This window comes from Hipposideros armiger, unplaced genomic scaffold (genome assembly GCF_001890085.2).
Source record: "Hipposideros armiger isolate ML-2016 unplaced genomic scaffold, ASM189008v1 scaffold_168, whole genome shotgun sequence".
NCBI lineage: Eukaryota > Metazoa > Chordata > Mammalia > Chiroptera > Hipposideridae > Hipposideros > Hipposideros armiger.
In genome coordinates, this window is record NW_017731518.1 from 1561073 (window position 1) to 1576013 (window position 14941).

Genomic DNA, 14941 nt, shown 5'->3' on the forward strand with positions numbered 1-14941 from the left:
TGTTCACCATCTTAGCTGTAGAGGGCAGTGTCACTGGCCCTCATATGTGGGATCCGAACCGGGGTCCTGCTGCTCAGAGCTGGTGTCCCAAGCCAGCTCTTAACCAATGCGCCACTTGGCCGGCCCATCTTAGCCCTGATTTTTAACCAGGTTCAAGATGGAGCATGATTTTTTTTAATAACACTTAATCTATGTTTAGTTTCCCAAATGGAAAGTGAAACTGTTCTCGACTCCCATGTACATTACAGAGATAATTAAAGAAATACTGAGGTAAACTAAAACCAATGTCAATTTATTTCTTGGTTAGTCCAAGATACTTCATTTCTTAAAATAAACACTATTATTTATATCTGCTAACAAATTACAGTAGCTAGGATGTGCTTCGTTTAGCATCTGCTCGGTTCATGGTCCATGGACCAAGAGAATAATAAGACATAGAGCTAAAGGAAGAAACTGAAAATGGTCTTCATAATGTAAATGTAACCATCAAAAGAAAAGAAACCTTCTTTATTCACACCCTTCAAAAATGCAAGAATTTTCAAACATGGATGGTAAATAAAAAGTAATTTGGGGAACAAAAAGCACTGAACTATAAATAAAGTGGGATTTGCAGAGAATTTCCAACTAGGTGTGCTTGCTAGTACAGTTCGGGCCAAACAAGACCATAACAAATCAACGTTATAAACTAGACCGTTTAAAACATAATTACAACTATGGAAGTGGCTTGGATTAAAGCGAAACATACTTTGGTCTGAGATTGCTAACACTGAAGCAATCTCAAGGGCTTGACTCTTGATATAGGCATATAGTGATAACTACAGTAATAACCTTTATTGATTAGCAAGGGCAGTTAAGTGCAAGTATGTAAAATAACTTAATTTGTTTTGATGGTGATATTGGACTTGTAGCAGACCCACACATAAACCTGACCATGACCAGGTATGCTGCTGTGAGGATCCAATTCCACAAACCTACATTATGTGCTTTTATAGAATGAAGCAAATTCATTTTTCCATCTGTGTTATTGTAACCCATCAATAATACACAGAAAAAGATATGGTTCTACCATCAATGCTTGTCCTTTTAATATTTAGTGGCCCTCTTTTGTATGACAAAAGAGGGAGGGGATGCTAGGGACATTTCTCTCCCATTATATCCCTCCAGCTGTGTCCTGTGGTTTCTACTTTATGAAAAGTTAAACCACAGAATTGGTCAGGTTATTGTGGTTATGGGTCCATGCCCCTTGGGTAAACAGACTTTCTCTGCATCTTTTCCTCCACCTTGCTGGGCATTTTGTTCTCTCTTGCAATGGCTGAACAAAGGCTTTTCAAAGCCAAGATAGAAAAGGGGGCCAGGAACCTAAACAAAATGATGTGTACTGTACCAACACTCCAAGCGAGCACCAGCCTCACACAATTGTGGCTTGACAGAGCACACTTTGTGTAGTAGCTACTGTTGTGCAGCAAAGGGAGGGGACCAGCCCCGAAGTCCAGTGGGTTGCATTCAATTCCAAGACACAAAGACAACTAGCAGGGGAAAAAAGAGTGAGAAAATTTCACTAGAAAGAACCAAAAAAAAAAAATTGAAAAGAAAAAAAACCAAAAACGAACCTCTGCATTGCCCTGGGTCATAGCTATGGATTTGTAATATAGAAAATGGTTCACTCATTGCAAAGGCCCAAACTATAATTTGGCATAATGCTTGTTCCTCGTTTTACAAAGTGTCTTTTATCGTATTGACCTGAAGGTTCTTATTAAGCATCTAAATTAGAAAATAATTGTTTAGAAAAATGAAAACGAGAAGCTGCTGTAAGGGAAAAAGAAGCAGGCCGAATTGCTTTCCTCCCCTGAGACTTCATTTTGACCACAGCACAGAGAACACATTCATGCTTTTCCTTAGTCGCAGAAACCACTAGTAAGTCTTAATTTAAATAAAAAGTGTACAAATTCATCCTCAGATGCTCCAGATGACTGCATCTTGTGCATCCTTGGTGCCCTCTGAAGTGTGCTCCATGAGCCATCCTTGCCTTCTAGAAACCAGGGACTGGGCCGTTTTGCTCGCTACTTTACTGGTCTATTGATGTCGCATCAAAATGCCTGAATGGCATTTAGGCTGAAGAGTTGTGGGTGCCTTAGTGGACTTTCTGTTTATTTGGCAAAATGCAGGAGCTTTTTCCCTCCTACTCATGGTCAAATGAAGCCCCGCTTCTCCCCAGACCCCACCGTTCATGCAAAACACCTTAGAAGGTAACTTTTAGAAAAAATACCTTGGCCTCATGATGTGAACAAAGACATAAAAAATAACACTATGATCTGTTTCATAAACATGGAAGGATGTTTTTAAAAATGGTTTCAACTTCTGCAAAGAGGCTTTGTTTCCTTTAAAAGCACAAGTTACACAAAGCACCTATCTGGAATAGTACCTGTGACATTGGTCTTGCCTCTGCATGCTCGTTTATGTTAGTCTATATTTTCTTAACATAAATAAAGCTGTATAAATACCTTGTATTATGTTTCAATTACATATGCAATAAGTAAAGACAAAAAAATGTCAAATAGAAAACACAAAGAAAAACATAAAAGCACCCATAATCCCACTACCCAAGATTACCATTATGAGTGTTTTGATGTGTGACTTTCCAGGCTTTTTTCTTCTCTTTCTATATATTTATATATATTAACCCACACAAACTGCCTTTGCATTTTTTAAATCAAAATGTCATCATATTGCATGTGCTCCTTTTTTTTTTAATTGGGGAATTGAGGGATGGGAACAGCTCTGGGGAATTGGGGAAGGGGAACAGACAAGTTGCTGTCATTTTGTTCTTCAGTCTAGTTGTAGAGGACGTTGCTTCACTGGCCCAAGTTGACACCATCATTGCGCTCTTCCCGGGTGAGGCACATCAGTCGCCGACTTCTGGATGGCTGCTTATGGCAGCTGCTGGCCGTTCACACTGGCTGCTGGCTACATGGTAGCCCATGGCAACCCACTGCAGCAGGGCCTGCAGCCTACCCCCATCATCGGCTACTCACAGCAGCCCAGTTCCAGGTTGAGCTGTTGTTCAGCATCTTAGCTGTAGAGGGCAGTGTCACTGGCCTGCATATGTGGGATCTGAACCGGGGCCCTCTGGCGTCCCAAGCCATCTCTTAACCAATGCGCCACTCGGCCGGCCTGCATGTACTCCTTTATAACCTGTTTTTAATTCTTTAACAACATATCATAAGTATCTTCAAATGTTAAACAGCTTCATACATCTTTTAATGACTAAAATATTTCGTTAGATGACTATATCACAGTGTAAAAATCAGCCAATCTACTTTTAGTTGAATATTTTTGTGGTTTCTAATTTTTCACAACTTTATACAATGTTGTAATAAATATCTTTGTGCTTACACTAATTTTTCCTTTAAGATAAATTCCTAGAAATAGAATTATTAGGTCAGAGGGTGTGGACATTTTTAAGGCTTTTGATACATAATGTCAAACTGCCCTCAAGATGGGTTGCAGCTATTTCATCTCCTAGTGACAATGTATGAGAGTCCAAGTTCACTATACTCTCATCACATCTGGTTATTATTCCATTTTTGTGTTCGTCAATTTCATATACAAAAAAATGTAAATTCAGCCCCTCCTTTTCAAAGTAATAGACGTGATCCTGGACTGTGCTCATTTCTACTGTTTCTCACAAGGACTCTTTTGAGATTTATAAAGATTTGTAACTAACAGAATTGAAACCAGAAAAATCAGAACTCTAAGAAATACATTTTTGGAGTAAAAATAGGAATTATTTTTAAATGTGTGAAAGATGATAACCATGATTAGAAATAGAGTTTGGGCCGGCCGAGTGGCGCGATGGTTGGGAACTGGCTTGGGACGCCGGAGGGCCCCGGTTCGGATCCCACATATGAGGGCCGGTGACACTGCCCTCTACAGCTGAGAGGCTGAACGGCGGCTCAACCTGGAGCTGGGCTGCTGTGGGTCGCCGGCGACGGCGTGGGCTGCAGCCCCTGTGGCAGTGGGTTGCCATGGGCTGCCGTGTGAAGCCGGCAGCCAGCATGAGCGGCCAGCAGCCGCAGTGAGCGGCAGTCCGGAGGCCGGCGACTGATCTGCCTCACCTGTGAAGAGCGCAATGATGGTGCCAACTTGGGCCAGTGATGCAGCGCCCTCCACGGCTAGGCTGAGGAACAAAACGACAGCAACTTGTCTGTTCCCCTTCCCCCAATTCCCCAGCGCTGTTCCCATCCCCCAATTCCCCAATAAAAATCTTAAAAAAAAAAAAAAAAGAAATAGCAGAGTTTACTTGTAAATTTTTTGGAATGTTTTGAAAAGTACAGTGGAGAAGTGTTTTTTCTGGCTGTCCAATATCCAATACTAACCTGCATAGCATCCTGATTGCTTTTCTAGATAATTATCTCTTGGGTGTAGTCATGAAGAAGACAGTGCCTACTCCCAACCCCAAGACAACCAGGGTGGGTCACATGACCAGCCTCAGCTAATGAGACATGTTCTCCTAAGATTTTTACTCTTGAGGAAATGACACAATTATATGGCGGTGTCAATCATGCATCTTAAGCAGCAAAGGTGTGCTTCTTACAGCTCAGCATCACACCTCCCAGAATCCTCATGGTTTTTTCTCATTCTAACCCTGGTCATCCTAAGCAGTCCCCATGTCCTCCCAAAATAGTCACTTCCACTTAAATTGTGCAAGTCACTTTCTGTTGCCTGCAACCAAGAACCCTGACTACATATAAATGGGTAACGTGATACATTTTTTAAAAAGTTGTGAATGCTAAGTAATTTTCCCTCCACCTCTCAAAATTATGTCACCCCCATAAAGCTTCTTTTTGGCATCATGAGGAATTTACTTAAAGCTCAATCCTGAAATGTAATAAATCCACGTAGAAGACTTTTCTCATTGCCTTGCCGTGATGAAAGCTGATACTAGTAACTATTTTGCCTAGGCCATTGCAAAATAAGAAAATTGTACTCTCTGCCCCTGTGGTATCTCATTTTCCATTAAGGGACTTACCTTATTTACTTCAAATATGGCTTAAGAATGGAAAAATACCATGGGACTTTCCTCAGTCCTGCTAAGGTGACTGCAAATAGACACAAATCGCTGAAGAGATACAAAGTTTTATATTCAGAGCCAAGATTGCCTACAAGTGCACTCTTTCGGCTTTTTTCTCCTCTTCTTCCTCTGATTTATTTTTTTTTAATCGGTTAACAGGCTGAAGGCAAAGAAACTTACTGAAAAGCATTCCAAACCAAGAACCAAAAATACATATCTAACAACACTCTTTAGCCTGGAGTCTCCCAATAAATATGTATTACCCAAATTTATATTTTCTTTCTACCCAGAGGATAATAATAATGATAAAGCAGTAATTAAGTTATTAAGACGTTAAACACTTAGCTGGGAAGCTCTGTGGTATGTGCTATGTTTGGATTAGCTCATTTGATCCTCACAATAACCCTGTGATAATTATTATAATGATTAGTAGTATTGTTATTACTATACTGTTATTATCTCCATTTTACAGAACAGAAAGCTGAGACTAGAGATAGGAAAACCTTGTTCACTATATACAAGTAGTAAAGAGCAGAGCTGAGATTCATGTTTAGGCAGTCTAACTCTGAGCAAGTGTTTGATTTGTTTGTGTTTCAGAGGCTAAATTACAACACAATTTCCCCAAACATTTCTGTTATTGCATCTGATGAACCCTTCAAAGGCCTTTTCTCCTATTAGAGGAAGACTTGGTAGACACCTTTTGGAAATGCAAGCCTTTAGAGGTACATGTTACAAAATGTGAGGTGAATAGTCACTCCTGCGATGTAAATTTGCAAGTCCACATTGAGTATGCAGAAACAATCAGCAACTGGGTACAAGTTTCTGCCACGCCTCAGAGAGCAGGTTTCCTGGGTTCCTGGTGTCTCACGTGGTCCCCACTGACTTCTCAGGCCTGGGATGTAACTCAAGCAAGGCGGAAGGAGTGACGGAGGCTGGGCATGCCGTGGGGCGTAACAAAAAGCCAGGGAGCCTGGCCTGCTCCAGACCCTCCCCGCCTTATTTTGCTCTTTCCAATTGCAACTACGTCTACCCAGTCATTTTCTAATACTGAATTTCAAACCCACCATGTGGTGAGCATTGAACTACCAATGTCTCTTTTCATGGATCAGGGCGTTGGTTGCTGGCTTGGAAAAGAGGACACCCCACAGTGTCAACTATTTGCTCAAATACTTTCACATTTCTTTCCTCTTTTTTTATCCCCTCGGGTGAAAACTTGCAGACAATACCTTTGTCACCTGTCACGTTCCAGTGCAAAATGTGCTGCTCGCAAGCAGATATTCTTGAACCAATCCGAGCCTCTAACCTCTGTCCCTTTTGTGTTTTTCAAGTTCTGAGCTGAGAGGTTACCCCACAAGGCTGTTTTGCATATTAAATGAAATCGTGTAGTTTTCATTTGAAATTTCAATGCCTTGTGTTTAAAAATTTGACTTGAACATGCTAGATGGACTTGATTAAAATATATACATTTCTACTTTTTACTATTAGTTATTACTGAAAAGGTGGTGGGGCAGCTCATGTTGTTAGGCGTAAAGTGCCCTGTGCGCAGAGATTAAGCCCTTTCTGAGAAGCATGGACAAATGCATGTGAAGGGTTTTCTATCCTCTGATATCCCTTTCCTTTCTGATTTCTCCCATCACTTAATCAAAACCTTCATTTCACAGTTTAGTTCAAAGAGGTGGGCAAAATGGAACTTTAAGAAATAAAACACTCTTTCTTTGATACACAAGAATCTTAAAATGGGGGCTAGTCCCTCCATGAAAAGTACATCTACCTAGTTTAGTTATTTAGATCCAGTGAAGGCTTGCAAGAAAAATAAACCAGATATGATGAGCTTAAATGCAGTGAAATTTGCCAAAAACATTGCAAATTTGTACTCTGAATATCTGAGGTTTTAAACTGGGTTTGTATATTTTTATGTAACTATGTCAGGAGACGGAGCTTGTGAAGAGGAATTAAGAATTCGTATTGTTTATTTCAAAGAGAGTTTATATGCGACAAAGTGACAGTTAAATCTTTTTTTGTACCAAATGATGACTTTTACAAAACTCATTCATTTTAGTTTACTTAAAACAACAAAATAACAACAATGAAATAACAACAGCAACAAAGCTAGTCACTCAAACTTTGTAATCGTGTTCTTTAATCCATTTCTTTCATTTCTATTTCAAGTTACATATTTGGAAACAATGTCATGTGAAAGAAAAATGGAAATTAAAGGGACAATTAGTTACACATTTTTAATAGCTAGGATTTTTATTTCAGTGTTCATTCTATTTTAACCTTTGGAGTCACAATATTCATTTAGTTTTTCCCCAACATTTTATTGTGGGCATTTTCAAAATACGGACAAGTTGAAAAAATTGTACAGTGTGTACCCTATGTACCCACAACCTAGATTGTATGATTAACATTTATCAATACTTGCTCTATTGTAACGCGATCCATGTATCCATCCATCAATCCATTTTATTTGGGGATGTGTTTCAACCTAAGTTGTGAACATTAGTAGACTTCCTTCCAAGCACTTCAGCCTGCATACCATTAATCAGAGTTCAATCTTTGCTTGCCAATGAGTTGGTTTTTAAGACACTTTATTTTTGCCCTAGATTTGGAGGCTCTGTCCTGACAGTATGCCTTCTGCAGACTTCCTTATCTTATTTTGCTCTTTCTTCTCTTTCCCCAATTGCCCTCATCCCTTTTTCCCCTACTCTTTGTTACCTCCAGTTTCATTCCTCTCCTTTAGAAACGGTATTTCTCAGGTCGAATGCTATAGGTCACTGCTAAAAACTGACTTGTGCCTAGAAAAGACTCCAACGTTTACAGGCAGCTACGTGGGAAACTTAATGAGTCCGATGCTAGTCCAAGGTGAGGCCTGTGCTTCGTAGACATAGTCGGGAGGCCCTGACTCCTCTCGTCCCATAATGCCGGTCGCTTGCTTAGAAGGTGGTGAAGGCACAGCGCCTTTCCCAAGCCTGCAAGCTTTTGAAATTCAAGCCTAGGCTTGTATTTAGCGTTTGAATCCACCAGCAATTGGCTTCTCTCATATGTCACTGATGTGTTCGCGTCTGTGCGTGAGTGCATACATTGTGTGTTGTTTGTGTGTGCGTGTCTCCCCATCACATTTGGGGCCCCTGTGACCTCCAATTCAACATGGGGTTTGTCACCAAGCCTCTTTAGACTGTCAGCTTTATTGGTGCCATTTTTTTAAGTTTGTTTTGTTCCCTATGCTAATAAAGCTTGTCTCTGCTTCAATCAAAGCATATTATCTCTCCCCCTTCCCTTTTATTCCCCCCTGTAAGTAAGGCAGCAATCTGTTCTGTTTAAATGCCTCATCATCTTCGCTCTCCCCATCTCTGTGTCCCTAGATTTTCGAGATTGTTGACTATTATGTAACAGATGGCCCGACAGACCTCCGACTCTTTGCGATGTAGGCCAGCTTGGCTCAGAAAAACCGCAGCACTGGAGTAAATTTTCCCAGGCATGGGACGCTCATGAATTTTAACTCCTCCACAACAAAGGAATTCAAAGGGGTGAGAGCCAATCTATCAGGAGCCGAGGCAATTAAAAGATGTAGGTTGGCATTCTGCTGCAGAGGATTCCTTCTCTGGGTCTGAGTATTTAGACTAGATTAAGTCAGCCTGGCTTACATTCATCGCTGCCCTGCCATAAGATATCAAAACAATGAAGTGACTCACAAACAGAAGCCAGTGGGTTTTTAGCTTTTAATGGTAAAATGTTTGTATTGTTGTATAAGAATACTGTGGGGGGAAGGGACTGAGGAGCCATAAACCATAAACAAGTTTCCACCTGATCTTCCCAAGAACGACTCCATTGACAACCGGAAGAGCACACACTTTCTGGTTTGCATTTGCCTGCCCAGGCCCTGGTGTTAGGATTTTAGCCACAGGGTGGCTGGACTGAGAGCTCAGGTCCATGTGTACTTGGGTGGTTATTTCAGGATATGAAGATAGATCTGTAGAGAAATGAGATGAAGAGATGGCGTGGTGGTTATCTTTCTGTTTAAACTTAAAAACGACAGACACGCACAAAGAAGAAAACAGCAACTTTTCGAGTTCTACCATTACAAAACATTTTAGACAGGTTTGTTTCCTGACATTTTTTTTTTTTACTCTACATGTATGTTTTATGTTAAAGGACACCTAACAGATATTTCATTGTCTCTTTAAAAAATCAGACTATTACAGATAAAATGTCACAGATTCCGCACCCGAGACCCCCCATGGTGGCCCAGCCTCTCCTGTGCCTCAAATTAAGCGTGTATTTGCTTCACAGTTTTCTGTGTGTTAGTTTTTCTTTTGTTTTCTTTCTTTCTCTCAAAAGAGACATACATAAGTTTGTTTTGGTCCCTGGAAATCTCCATTTCTTTGCTTTTGTTTTTGAGCTCAGCTATCTGTTTATTAATATTTTTAAATACTGTCCTCTATCATTTCTATGGGGGTGATTCTATGGGTGTTTAAACTGCCACCTGGAACATCCGAAATGAGAACTCTGAAGTTACTTTTAACCTGGAATAATCAATGGTGAATTCAAAAATTGTATTTGAAATTAACAGAATAATATTGTTTGATAATATGAAAGAAACTTACATATTATCCACATGCCTGGGAAATAGGGCTGAATATCATCATCATCATCATCATCATCATCATCATCATCATCATCATCATCTGGTTCAATAGTCTACTTTATTGATGAAGAAACTGAGGGCCAGGGAAGTGAAATAAAGACCTAAGGTCATGAAATGGATTAGGGACAGAGCTAGAACTAGAGTCCTCATTTCCAATTTGGTGTTCTTCCATTGTGCTTTGCACTAAAGTATGGCATTCAATTAAGTATCTGCTGAGTGCCGGACTCTCTGGGGAATACAAGGAAAGTACAAGACAAGGGCACTGTTCTTGTAGCAATGGAATTATATCTGGGAAGAACAGATAAACTCAGACAGCACCATCTAAGAACAACATAAATTCATGATTGTGTTAAACTGTGTAGTATCTCTGATAAGAGAAATAAGAATTCTACAAAGGTAGAGGATGAGCCCCAGAGAGGAGTTTAAATTTGAGCTGCATCTTGAAGAATAGAATTGAAAACGGCATGGCAGGGGATGGGTTGATGCAAGAAAGAGGCTAGGGGAGCAAAAGCAAAACAGAGAGTGGCTTGGCTTGTCAGGGTCAGAGGAAGAAGACAGTCGGCTTGGTTCAACAGGTGGGACATGGCATCATCAGTCAAACAAAATTGAGGTGATAGAATAATGATCTCAGTTTCTCAGGAAGTACAGGAAAATTTGTTTCCTGGCTTATTTTCTTCTGGAGAATATGTAGTTTTCCTAGAAAGAGTTTTCAGTGCTCATCTCAGAAAAGGATTTTTTTTCCAATAAGATAAAGGATTTTTTCACCCCCATTTCAGAAGAGCGGGACAGGAAACAAATACATCTAATACATATATTACTCTTTCCTGATAGATGTTTTAAAGTATGACTTTCTCAGTATTAGAAATCCTCACCCGACAACATTACCCCACCCCTAACAATACCCCACCCCCAACATCCCCAACACCACCACAAACAATGTCATGACTACCACTATCAGCATCCCCCTTTAGAACCCCCACTCAAATGACTCAAATTCTTTGAGAAAAATCTTTAGAAGGAAGTCTTTCTGAATTGAGTTTCTTATAGATTTCTACTGAGAAAAGAAGATAAGAACGAGCAGAAATACTCCAGATAATACAAAGAATCTTGATAGTGCAAAGTAATATGGGGCTTTAAACCACAGATGATGTGATTAAAACATCAAGGGGAAAATCAGACAAAGTAAATGAAAATGGATACTTCCCAGATTATGACTTTTAGATTAGAACGTGGTTTAGGGCTGAAAAAGCAAGTCTTTTAAAGACAACTTTGATTAGAGGAATATGCTGAGTATGTAACTCTTAACAAGTTAAAAGCCAAGACTGATCATATTCACGTATCAGATTTTGTGTATATTCCCCAAAGAATTCAAAATCTTTCTCTTCCTATATGAATTTTCAAGGACACCAAATAATTCATCAATGACTCACAATTATTTCTAATTCAGGAAAATCTATGCTCCTCCTGTAATAGATGGAATACTGTGGCAAGGTCCCACTTCTATCAGTTTTGTTATGCTATATGCTGCCACCATAACTCCCACTAGCACACTCACTAACGTCTGCATGTACCCATGTGGGCAGCTATATGTATCAAGATGGTCAATACAAATGATTGGATTCTGACTTAGCTTCAGAATGAACAAAGAATTGTCAAAGCTTTAAAAGTGATGCTATAGTCTATCTAGAGAGGTGCATGGACGAGGGTGTCCATGTGGGTGTCTGAGGATCAGGTTCTTGCTCTGGCTACACCATTTTCCCCACAGTTGGTAGCTGTGGGGAAAAACCCAACGCACAACCCAGATTCCCTTTAGCAGCCAGGGATTGTAGCAGCAGCAAAGAGCTGCCTGGTACAAGGTCACAGGACCTTCTGGGAGCAGTCCACATCCAGTGATTAATCACTATGAGGTAATTAAGCCCAGTCCCATCACCCCTACTCAAGGCTATTGTACTGCAGAGCTCCCCAGCCTATAGTGTGGGTCCATTCAGCTGACATTGCTCCTCTTGTCCCCACTACTCCCTGAATATCACACCACAGGCTCTGATGTTGGTATGACCTTCTCGAGAGGGAGACATGTCTTCTTTCTAGAGTGTGTGAAAAACTATGCTACCCTTTAACAAACTATCGGATAGTCGGGAAAGTCATGACGTATTTTTTCTATGTTTTTCAATGCAAAAATGCGTCATGACTTTCCCGATGACCCAATAGTAACTCATTTGTAGAAATCGTTTCAAGATGTATTTTAAATCTTATAGTCTGTTAGGACCACTAATAACTAATTATCTGAAAAGGCTTCACTGGATGATCAGGATGATGAAGAGAACAAGGATGTCGACTACGATGGTTGCCCCTTTTATGAGCACATACCACACCTTGTGCCCCATCCACAGCACTTTGCATCCATTATCACACTTACACTTCCCGTCAGCCATGGATGGCACCGTTGTTTCCATTTTGCAGATGAAGAATCAGGGCTCGGAAAGCTGAATGCATATGTCTAAGGTGACACAGTTTATAAATATTTGCAAAAAGCTTAGAACAGAGGCTGGTAAATGGGAAGCATGGTGTGTTTGCTAAATAAAAAATAAGTCAATAAAAATAGCGAGTTGCAGGATCAAAGTTTGAGCCCACCTCTATCCTGGAAGCCAGTGCTCTTTCCACTACACCCCACTGCTGTACTACATGGCGACTGCCCTGTGTCAGGTGCGGGGATGGGAGGAGCAGGGGAAAGTGTAAAGAGTGATGAAGTCAGCAGCCTTTCTGCTTGCTTTCTGCCTTTTTCCTGCCTCCATTCCTTGCTTTTTTAAACATGTCCCAGGCACTGCCCACATGTCAGGCTCTGGGATAGGCACCTGGGAACCATCCTTCTTCTCAACTTGCTCATGGTTCCAGACTTCAGAGGGTTTATAATTTAGTTGAAGAGTTAAGACAAATAGAAAACAATCCCAGAATAAAACCAAATGGACAATAATCGCTTAAATGATGTGATACCAACCAGATGTATAATAGTGGTTCACAGAGGGAGAGGGTAGTGGAGGATTAACAGAAAAGCAGAAAGTGGTGCTTCAATGGCATTTGCTCCTCCTTGAAATTAGGTATGATATTATATCTATGATTCTAAAAATGACCTACCTTTATTGCCCAAAACACTTAAACCAGAAGAATATAAAGAAAAATCAAGCAAAGAATATACCCATAAGTACTATAAATAGATATTTGTATATATGGCAAATTTCTTAACTTAGGCACTACTGACATCTAGCCCAGATAATTCTTTGTTGAGGCGTTGCTGTCCTGTGCATTATAGGATATTTAGCCATTCCTGGCCCTACCCACTAATGCTAGTATTTCTCCCTATCCCATTGTGATAAACAAAACATATCTTCAGACATTGCCAAATGTTCCCTGGTAGTGGGGACAAGACGCCCCTATGATCTCCATTTCTCTCTCTCTCTCTCTCTCTCTCTCTCTCTCTCTCTCTCTCGCTCTCGCTCTTGCTCTCGCTCTCGCTCTCTCTCTCAGAGAGTCTTTACACACACACACACACACACACACACACACACACACACACACAAACACATACTTTCATACCAGGCATATTTTTATGCAAACAATGTATTTTTGTATGCTAAAATTTGAATTATGCTATGCACATTGTTTTGTATAACCCTTTTTTTTTCTTTAGGCAATAACATCTAAATAATAATATCCTAGACATTTTCCAGCAATATTGCATTTTATGTCTAGCATTGCAGAATACTGTATTTGCCTAACCATTATCCTACTTTTGCCCATTTAGGTTATTTCCAAATGTTTTCTCAGTCTAGGAAACACTGCAATGAATATTCTTGTGCATAAATCTTAGTGAAGGAAGGTTTCTTTCTGACAAACTTCTAGAAGTAGAATTTCAGACTGATGACCTTTGTAGATTTTGCTAATTTTTCTCCAGAAAGCAATCAAGTAAGCATGTAATGCTCCTCTCAGCTCTGTATTACAATGCTAATTTCTCACATCATCCACAGTTGGTATTAGCAATATTTTAAATCTCTGCCAATGTGACAGGTAAAACGAATAGCATCATATTGCTAATTAGAATTTTTTATTATTAGTGAGGTTGAACAGTTGTCTGAATATTTTAGCTACTGGCGTTTCTTGTTTTTTGGAATTGTATTTCATGTTCTTGGCTTATTTTTATTTGAATATTTTGTTTTATTTTTTAAGTTGATTTATAAAAATTCTTTATATGGCATATATAATAATCCTTAATATTCTCATATGCAACAAGTAATTTCCCAGTTTATTATTTGTCTTTTAACTTCAGTTATAATGTTTGCTATTGTACCAGGATTTTTAAAAAATTCTTTAAAATCATTTAAACATTTTTAAAAATTATTTATAAAATTCATGAGTAATCATGTTGGGAATTTTGTGGAATTACAGTCTTTGTAAGTAAAAGAAGGTTGAATATTGACAATTTCATATAGTTCAATTAAATACTTTAAATTTAATATTAATTTTAGAAGGATATCTTATATTTTATCATTTCTATACAAGTATTGCCCTTCCATATATTCACCTCCTTTTATGTCCCTCAGTAAGTTTGATAGCATATTTTTTACATAGAAAAAATTATCTTGTAAGTTTATTTTCAGTAATTTCACATGTTGTAGTTCTTGTGAATGGAATCTTAATTTAGAAAAAAAATAAATGTTATACGGGAAACTAATAGGGGATGGCATTTTGAGCCTTTTTCTTATTCCTTTACTCTTTTGTTCTCTATTTATTTTTTTAGTTAATGCCATGGAGTTTTTTTAACACACCTACAAATGGCAATAAGTTTGCTCTTCCTTTCTAATATTTAACCTCTCTTCCCGTTCCTGAACCATTGCATTGATTAAGACTCCCAGAAAACTGTTGATGATAGCTCTCATAGCAAACATCTTGTCTTGTTCCAGATATTAATAGATCTGAAATGAACTTTTCACCACTAGAAATGATTATTGTGACTTTTCATGTCGGCAACTTTATAATACTAAGTTATCCACTCTTAGCTATTATACAATGTGGGCTTTTCTGTATTGTTTCAGAGTCAGGAGGAGGCATTCAGTTTTTTTCAGGTTCTTTGTAGAGGTGGCATGGAAGAAGACCAGAGCTATGGGCCTTCCAGCAGCAGGCGGTCTTGGCACCATTTCTTTCCTGCTTCCGATAAACCAACCATCTCT